Below are 8,367 nucleotides of genomic sequence, written 5' to 3'. Positions count from 1 at the left end.
TTGTTTATAGAGGTCCATCATATGTTGATTATAAACCACCTCCAAAGTATTTTTTGTGGCTGTTTTTACATTTGTCAAAATATTTTATCATTTTCTTTCTTTTTTTCTTTTTTTTTTTTTAGACAGAGTCACACTCTGTTGCCTAGGCTGGAGTGCAGTGGCGCAATCACAGCTTACTGCAGCCTTGACCTCCTGGGTTCAGGTGAACCTCCTGTCTCAACCTCACAAGTAGCTGGAATATAGGCATGCACCACCACATCCAGCTAATTTTTGTATTTTTTGTAAAGATGGTTTTACCATGTACCCCAGGCTGGTCTCAAACTCCTGTGTTCAAGTGATCTGCCCACCGCAGCCTCCCAAAGTGCTGGGATTACAGGCGTGAGCCACCATGCCAGCCTTTGGTTTTTCAATCTAAAGATTTGTATCTTTTTCAGTTCTATAGACCTCTCAACCATTTTCACTTTTAATATCACCTCCCCTTCCTCCAACCGCCAGTCTTTCCTTCTAGAACTCTAATTAGAAGTATGTTAAATCTTTTCACCCTTCTGTCTTTAATGTCTTAATTTTTAATTTTTTAAATCTCTTAGTGCTTTATTTTCAGTTACTTTCTTAGCTCTATCTTCCAGTTTTTTTAGTTTCCTCCTTAGCTACTTTTTTTTTTTTTTCAGATGGAGTCTTGCTCTGTTGCCCAGGCTGGAGTGCAATGGCACAATCTCGGCTCACTGCAACCTCCGCCTTCTGGGTTCGAGTGACTCTCCTGCCTCAGCCTCCTGAGTAGCTGGGATTACAGGCATGCATCACCAGGCCTGGCTAACTTCTGTAATTTTAGTAGAGACGGGGTTTCCTAATGTTGGTCAGGCTTGTCTCGAACTCCTGACCTCCTTATCTGTCCACCTCAGCCTCCCAAAGTGCTAGGATTACAGGCGTGAGCCACGGTGCCTGGCCCCTAGCTACATTTTGTGTGCTATTTAGCCCATAAATTGTTTCTAGTTTTAATCATCACATATTCTGTATTTTAGAAATTACACATTTTTTTCTAATCTTCCTTGTTCCTTTTGATGATCCCTTCAAAATCATAGTTTCCATAACCTTCTAATTTTTTTAGAACTATTGAGCATACTTATTTAACATTCCACACTGGCCATTCCAAGGCCTATACTGGAAGTTGTTCTCTGCAGTTTGTTATCTCTGCTCATTCTTGCTTATCGTGGCTTATTTCTTCGTGTGTTCTATGGTTTTGGATTATGAAATCAGGGTCCTTGAAATTTTATATGTGTAAATCCCTTGAAACCTAGTGTACTAGCTTCCTAGGGCTGCCATAGCAAATTACCCCAAACCGAAGTGTTTAAACAACAGAAATTTATTCTCTCACAGTTCAAGAGGCAAAAAGTCTGAAATCAAAATGCCAGCAAGGCTATGCTTCCTCTGACGGCTCTCTGGAGAATCCATCCTTGCCTCTTCCAGCTTCTGTAGCTCGTAGCATTCTTTGGTTTGTGGCAGCATGATGCTAATTTCTCTGTCCATCTTTACATGACCTTCTTTCACAGAGAGGACTCTCTGCATCCTCCTCTCCTCTTCCTGTAAGGATAAGGACATCAGTCATAAGAGCCCACTCTAAATCCAGGATGATTCAGCTTGAGATCCTTAATTGATTACATCTGCTAAGAACGTATTTCCAAATTAGGTCACATTCTGAGGGTGCTGGGTAGACACACATTTTAAGGAGATACTCTTCAACCCACTACAATGAGGATTAGAATGTGTGTGGCCAATGAAAATCTGTTTTTGGAAATTGGAGGAACTACCAACCTGGAACTGTTTGAACCTAATATTTTGACTTGGGATTTTTTGTTGTTGTTTTTTGTTTTTGGGGGGTTTCATTTTGTTTTGTTTTGTTTTGAGACAAGGTCTCACTCTGTCACCCAGGCTGGAGTGCAGTGGTGCAATCACAGCTTACTGAAGCTTTGACCTCCTGGGCTCAAGAGATCCCCGCACTTTAGCCCCCTGAGTAGCTGGGACTACAGGCGCATACCACCATGCCTGGCTAACTTTTAAATTTTTGGTAGAGACAGGGTCTCACTATGTTGCCCTGGCTGGTCTAAAACTCCTAGGCTTAAGCAATTCTCCCACTTTGGCCTCCCAAAATGCTGGGATTACAGGTGTGAGCCACCACACCTGGCTGGATTTTTTTTTTTTTTAAACGCATATAAGAACCCCATTTGAAGGTGGGTTATTAAGAATTCTCAAATTATTTTTTTTTTCCTTTTCCCTCCTTTGAGAAACACAGTTCACATAGACAATATTTCTCCCGTCTTCTGTGAAGTGTTTTGTAGATTCTAGTTTTTTTTTTTCTTTTTTGAAATGGAGTCTGGCTCTGTCGCCCAGGCTGGAGTGCAATGGTTTGATCTCGACTCACTGCAACCTCCACCTTCCAGGTTCAAGCAATTCTCCTGCCTCAGCCTCCCAAGTAGCTGGGATTACAGGCGTCCGCCACGACACTCGGGTAAGTTTTGTAGTTTTAGTAGAGACGGGGTTTCACCATGTTAGTCAGGCTGGTCTCAAACTCCTGACCCCAGGTGATCCACCAGCCTTGGCCTCCCAAAGTGCTGGGATTACAGGCATGAGCCACCGCCTCCCGCGTGTTTTCCAGATTCTTAATCAAAATGCTAATCTATGAAGGACCTCATTTTATTTTAAGTATCCCAACTCTAACGTCACACCTTGCTTGGGATCTAAGCTGTCTCCTGTTCAAGGAAAAGTTTGGTTTTAATGCTGAAAAACCGTTCTGGTTTCTAATTTTCTTACAGTGTCTTTACCTCAGAGATTTTCTTCATTTTCCCACCAGCTCAGTCATGCATATCAAAAGAAGTTTATGCACCATTGAAGGACACCAGTTAAAATTTGAACACATGAGATGTGTAATCATGTTGAGTAGAAAAACTCAACATCATGAAGATTTTAATTCTCCCTAATTTAATTTATAAATTTGTCTCAGTACCAATAAAGTTTTTTTTTAATTTTAGAATGAGACAAACTAGTTTTGAGTTCAGATGGAAAAATAAATTAAAATAACCTGGAAAGCTTTAAAACTATGGGATTTATTCTACTAAATATTTAAAGACATTAAAAATGTTCAGTACATAAAACTGCATTTGTATCTGGGAGACAGACAAATAGAATAAGATTGAAAGTCCAGAAATATTCCAACATACACATGGGAGTGTATTACATGACAAAAGTGGCATCTCAAATTGATTTGGCAAAGACAGACTATATGGTATTGGTTTGAGACAACTGAGTAACCACCTGAAAAAAGAATTAAATTAGGCCCATACCTCCATCAGGATGAACTCCAAGTGGATCAAAGATTTGAATTTTAAAATGAAACTGTATTTATTGATAAGAGTTATTTATACATATTCTGGATAGTCCTTCAAATAAATAAAAGAGAAGTAACTCGAAAGAAAAATGGGCAAAAGACTTGAACAAATACATCATAAAATAAGATGTCTAGGCCGGGCACGGTGGCTCACATCTGTAATCCCAGCACTTTGGGAGGCCGAGGCGGTGGATAACCTGAGGTCAAGAGTTCACGACCAGCCTGATCAACATGGTGAAACCCCGTGTTTACTAAAACTGCAAAAAAATTGGCTGGACGTGGTGGCACACGCCTGTAATCCCAGCTACTAGGGAGGCTGAGGCAGGAGGATCACTTGAACTTGGGAGGCGGAGGTTGCAGTGAGCCGAGATTATACCATTGCACTCCAGCTTGGGCGACAGAGCAAGACTACATCTCAAAAAATAATAATAATAAAAATAAGATGTCTAATTGGCCAATGAATCAATGAAAAGATGTTTAACTTCATTAGTCATCGGGGAAGTGCAAATTAAACCCATAATGAAATACTACTACAGACCCACCAGAATGGTTAAAAAAAAAAAAAAAAAAAAAAAGACTAATGATACTAAGTACTGAAAAAGATGTGCATTAACCACAACTCTCATACCCTGCTGATGGGTGGGTAAGTTGATACAATCATTTGGCAAAAATGTTGCACAGCATCCACAAAAGCTAAGTATAAGCCTACTTGGAGACACAGCGATTTCCCTCATAGGTGTATACCCAACAGAAATGCATCGTATTTTCACCAAAAGACAAACACAATGATGTACACAGCAGATGTACACTGAAGAGATTTCCTTTCACCCCTGTCCTCCATCTGCTCTGGGCTTCTTACTGTAGAACATAAAAATGTCTTCATTATTCAAATCCTGCTAATTAAAGTGTTGGACCAGCAGCAGCAGCAGGATCTAACAGCTTACTACAGCTTGTCAGAAGTGTAGAATATCTGGTTATGCCCAGATATACTACATTCATACCTGCATTTTTATAAGATCCTCAGATAATTCATCCACACTATAAAGTTAGAAAGCCCTAGTTTAAGCCATTGTTACTCAAGTATTCTCTTCTGTGCAGTTGAAAACATTCTAACTAATATAGACAGAGCCCAAAATATCTTTTCCCACCCAAGTTATTCATTGACTACTACCTCATATGTGTCAGTTTACAGCCTTCTGTTTGCTCAAGCAAACATATACATACACACACACACACACACCCTGGGAAGCATGATTAAGAACATAGACACCTGGGAGTCCGAGGTAGGCGGATCACGAGGTCAAGAGATTGAGCCCATCCTGACCAACATGGTGAAACCCTGTCTCTACTAAAAATACAAAAATTAGCCTGGTGTGGTGGCGTGCGCCTGTAGTCCCAGCTACTCGGGAGGCTGAGGCAGGAGAATCGCTTGAACCTGGGAGGCAGAGGTTGCAGTGCACAACACTGCACTCTAGCCTGGCAACAGAGGGAGACTATCTCAAAAGGAAAAAAAAAAAAAAAAAGCAAAAAGAACATAGACACCTAGCGGCCAGGCATAGACACCTAGAGGCCAGACACAGAGATGCATGCCGGCAATTCCAGCACTTTGGGAGGCCAAGGCAGGCTGATCACTTGAGCTTAGGAGTTTGAGACTAGCCTGGCCAACATGGCAAAACCCCGTCTTTACAAAAAATACAAAAATTAGCCGGGCTTGGTAGCGCACAACTGTAGTTCCAGCTACCCTGGAGGCCTAGGTGCAAGGATTGCTTGGACCTGGGAGGTTGAGGCTACAGTGAGCCAAGAACACACCACTGCACTACTCCAGCCTGGGCAACAAAGTGAGGTGAGACTGGAAAAAAAAAACAACCATAAAAACAGAACAAAAAACCAAAAAAACAAACCATACACAGTGGAGCCAGAATACCTGAGTAAAAAACCAAAAATAAACATTTATTTTTTAATAGAGCAGTTTTACATTCACATCAAAATTGAGTAGAAAAGAGAGTTTCCATATGCTCTTTGCCCCTCACACATGCATATATATTTTCCCATATACTCTGTTCTCCACTGGTTAGTTCATTTTGTGCTGCTACAACAGAATACCACAGACTGAGTCATTCATTCATTCATTCATTCATTCATTCATTCAGAGACAGGGTCTTGCTCTGGTGCCCTGGCTAGAGTAAAGTGGTGCAATCATAGTCCACTGCAGCCTTGACCTCCTGCGCTCAAGCAATCCTCTCACCTGAGCCTCCCAAGTAGCTGGGACCACAAGCACAAGCCACCACATCCAGCTAATTTATTTTTATTTGTATTTTTTAGAGATACAACCTTCCTTCCTATGTTGCTCAGTCTGGTCTCGAACTCCTGGGCTCAAGCGATCCTCCTGTCTCAGCCTCCCAAAGTGCTAGGATTACAGCCTCTCACCTCAGCCTCCTAATGTTCAGGAATTACACGTGTAAGCCACTACATCCAGCCCATTTTCAAATAACACTGTATCATTTCGCTGGTAATGCAAATGTCTTTTTTTTAGACAGTCTTTTTTTTAAAAAAAATAACTTCCAATTTTAACTCCTTTTTGAAAGCATTAAGACCCTTATTGTAGATTATGTATCATCTCCTCTTTGGCTATGAGATGTGTAGTTTTGTTAACCAGAGACATTAATGAGTTCAGTTTCTGAAACCAGTCATTTAATAAATTATTTGGATCCTTGAATCTCTGGAAGTTGTTAATTCCTGCTAATCTGTCTACTTTAGCAAAGATGGTCTTGTTAACAACTAGATTTGAGAGAAAGGCTTCGGACTCATCAACAGATAGATCCAGAAGCTGTACCATCCTTTTCATTGTTATCTGAGTATAATATTATGTTCAACAACTCTGTTCTTCAAGTCTTTCCACCTTTTTTCGCCTTCCTCTGTAGAACCAAAAACATCAGTTGCAGGATTCTCAAGGGAACCTTTTCTTAATTCCATTCCATAGTCTTCCACAAGTGTGGACCAACACATTAACTCCATTGTGGTAAAAAGTTTTAGAAGATCCTTGTATTGGGGAATTTCTTCTGACTTCTTGTCACGACTTATTTGGTGAACCAAATCTGACTGTTCATTGTCAAAAGGAGCCAGGATAACAGAGTACAACACTCTTCAGAGCCTGCTGCCATTTCTCACTTTCTGCCCATATACAGGGAGTATTATATATTGCTCTGTAGTGCTTACAAATAAACAAATTGGATCCCTCATGTTGATCCAGCTGAATCATTAAATTTAACTTCAACTTTAATTTCTCTGTATTTTTGGCTTTAATTTCTCTGTATTTTCTTTCTGGAAAAACTTGGTGTTAATTTTCTTGCTGATGATTTCTGTTCAAATGTAATCCTTTACAGCTAGACAGAGCCTCATTTGCTCCAAAATAAATTCCACTTGCTCTTTCTTTTGCATTGACCCGTAGGTTTCCACCTGTAGCTCCCGCAAAATGGAGGCTGCCTCTTTCACATCACCATTTTGCTCTTTTATAGTTGCTCATGTTTTAGTCAGTCAAGCACACTCAATTTCAACATAAATCTTGCCTTCAGTAACCATTTGTAGAGTATCGTTTAGTTGAAGTTTGATAGGAAGGTCTGTGATTTCCTCAACATAAGTACAGTACTATTGAACCATTTTGGCAACAGCTTGTATTAACTGACTCCGCCTTTTGGACAAAAGCGTAATATTTTCATTAAGTAAATCCCATTCATTAGCCTCATAGCACATCTTCACTACTGCAACTAAGATTTGGGATGTAGATACCATATCAGAAGCAGTATGAGTCTGTTTTTCCAAAGAGAGAAAGGTTTCAATGACTTCTTGAAGTCTTCCTTCCTTGGCCAGCTTCTCACACTCAGGTAGGTGCTGAACCACCGTGGCGCTATAGTCCACTTCCATCTTGACGATGCACCTGTCAGCCCGCTCCAGCCGTCTGCCATGGTCTCCGCCTGAGTGGCCTTTGCTGTCCCCCTGCTTTGGCCACCACTCGTCACCCACACCGGAAGCTGCCCGTACACCTGCTCCGCAAATGTCTTATAATAACAAAATATTCTTAATACTTCCCTCCCATCCCTTGTGTTATTACTGTCATTCCTTCCACTTATACATAAGTTTTAATCATCAAATATATTATTATTTTGAACAAACCTTTGTTATATCAATTAAGAATTTTTAAAAATAAGTGTTGTATTTTATCTTCACTTATTCTTTCTCTTATCCTCTTCCTTTCTTTATGTAGATCCAAGGTTTGGACCTACATCATTTTCCTTCTCTCTGAAGAATTTCTTTTCACGATTCCTGCAAAGCAATTACACTGGCAACAAATTCCCTCAATTTTTGTTTGTCTAAGAAATTCTTTATTTCTCCTTTACTTTTGAAGGATAATTTATCAGGATATAGAGTTCTAGACTGGTGTTTTTTTTTTTTTTTCTTCAACACTTCACGTATTTCACTTACTCTCTTCTCACTTACATGGTTTCTGAGGAGAAGTCAGATATAATTCTCATCTTTACTCCTTTATAGTTAAGATTTTCTTTTCTGACTTCTTTCAAGATTTTTTTCTTTACCTTTGATTTTATGCAATTTAAATATGATATGCCTAGGTATAGTCTCTTTCTTTCTTTTCCTCTTTCACACTTACATTGCTTAGTTTTCTGAGCTTCTTGGATCTGTGGCTTAGGGTCTGCTATGGTTTGAATATGGTTTGTTTGTCCCTGCCAAAACTTGCGTTGAAATTTAATCTTGTGGTGTGGGGAGATGGGACCTAGTGGGAGGTGTTTGGGTCAAGGCGGCAGATCCCTCATGAATTGCTTGGTGCTGTTCTTGTGGTAGTAAGTGCTCACTCTGGCGAGACTAAATTCGTTTTTGAGAAAATGGATGTGTTCCCTCAAAAGTGGGTTATTATAAAGCCAGAATGCTCCTTGGGTTTTCTCTCTGGATGTGTCTACTTCCCCTTGTACTTTCTC

At 40.1% G+C, this 8,367-nt stretch overlaps 1 pseudogene; it reads right to left on the bottom strand.

The window, feature by feature from the left end:
• Window positions 1-5,975: 5,975 nt before the first annotated feature.
• On the bottom strand, window positions 5,976-7,321 carry LOC108542239 (26S proteasome non-ATPase regulatory subunit 12 pseudogene; annotated as a pseudogene).
• Between the last annotated feature and the right edge of the window lie 1,046 nt (window positions 7,322-8,367).

The sequence above is a fragment of the Rhinopithecus bieti genome, unplaced genomic scaffold (assembly GCF_001698545.2).
Source record: "Rhinopithecus bieti isolate Rb0 unplaced genomic scaffold, ASM169854v2 scaffold_21542, whole genome shotgun sequence".
NCBI lineage: Eukaryota > Metazoa > Chordata > Mammalia > Primates > Cercopithecidae > Rhinopithecus > Rhinopithecus bieti.
The sequence above is the reverse complement of the archived record's forward strand: the minus strand, read 5'-3'. Positions and strand labels throughout refer to the sequence as shown.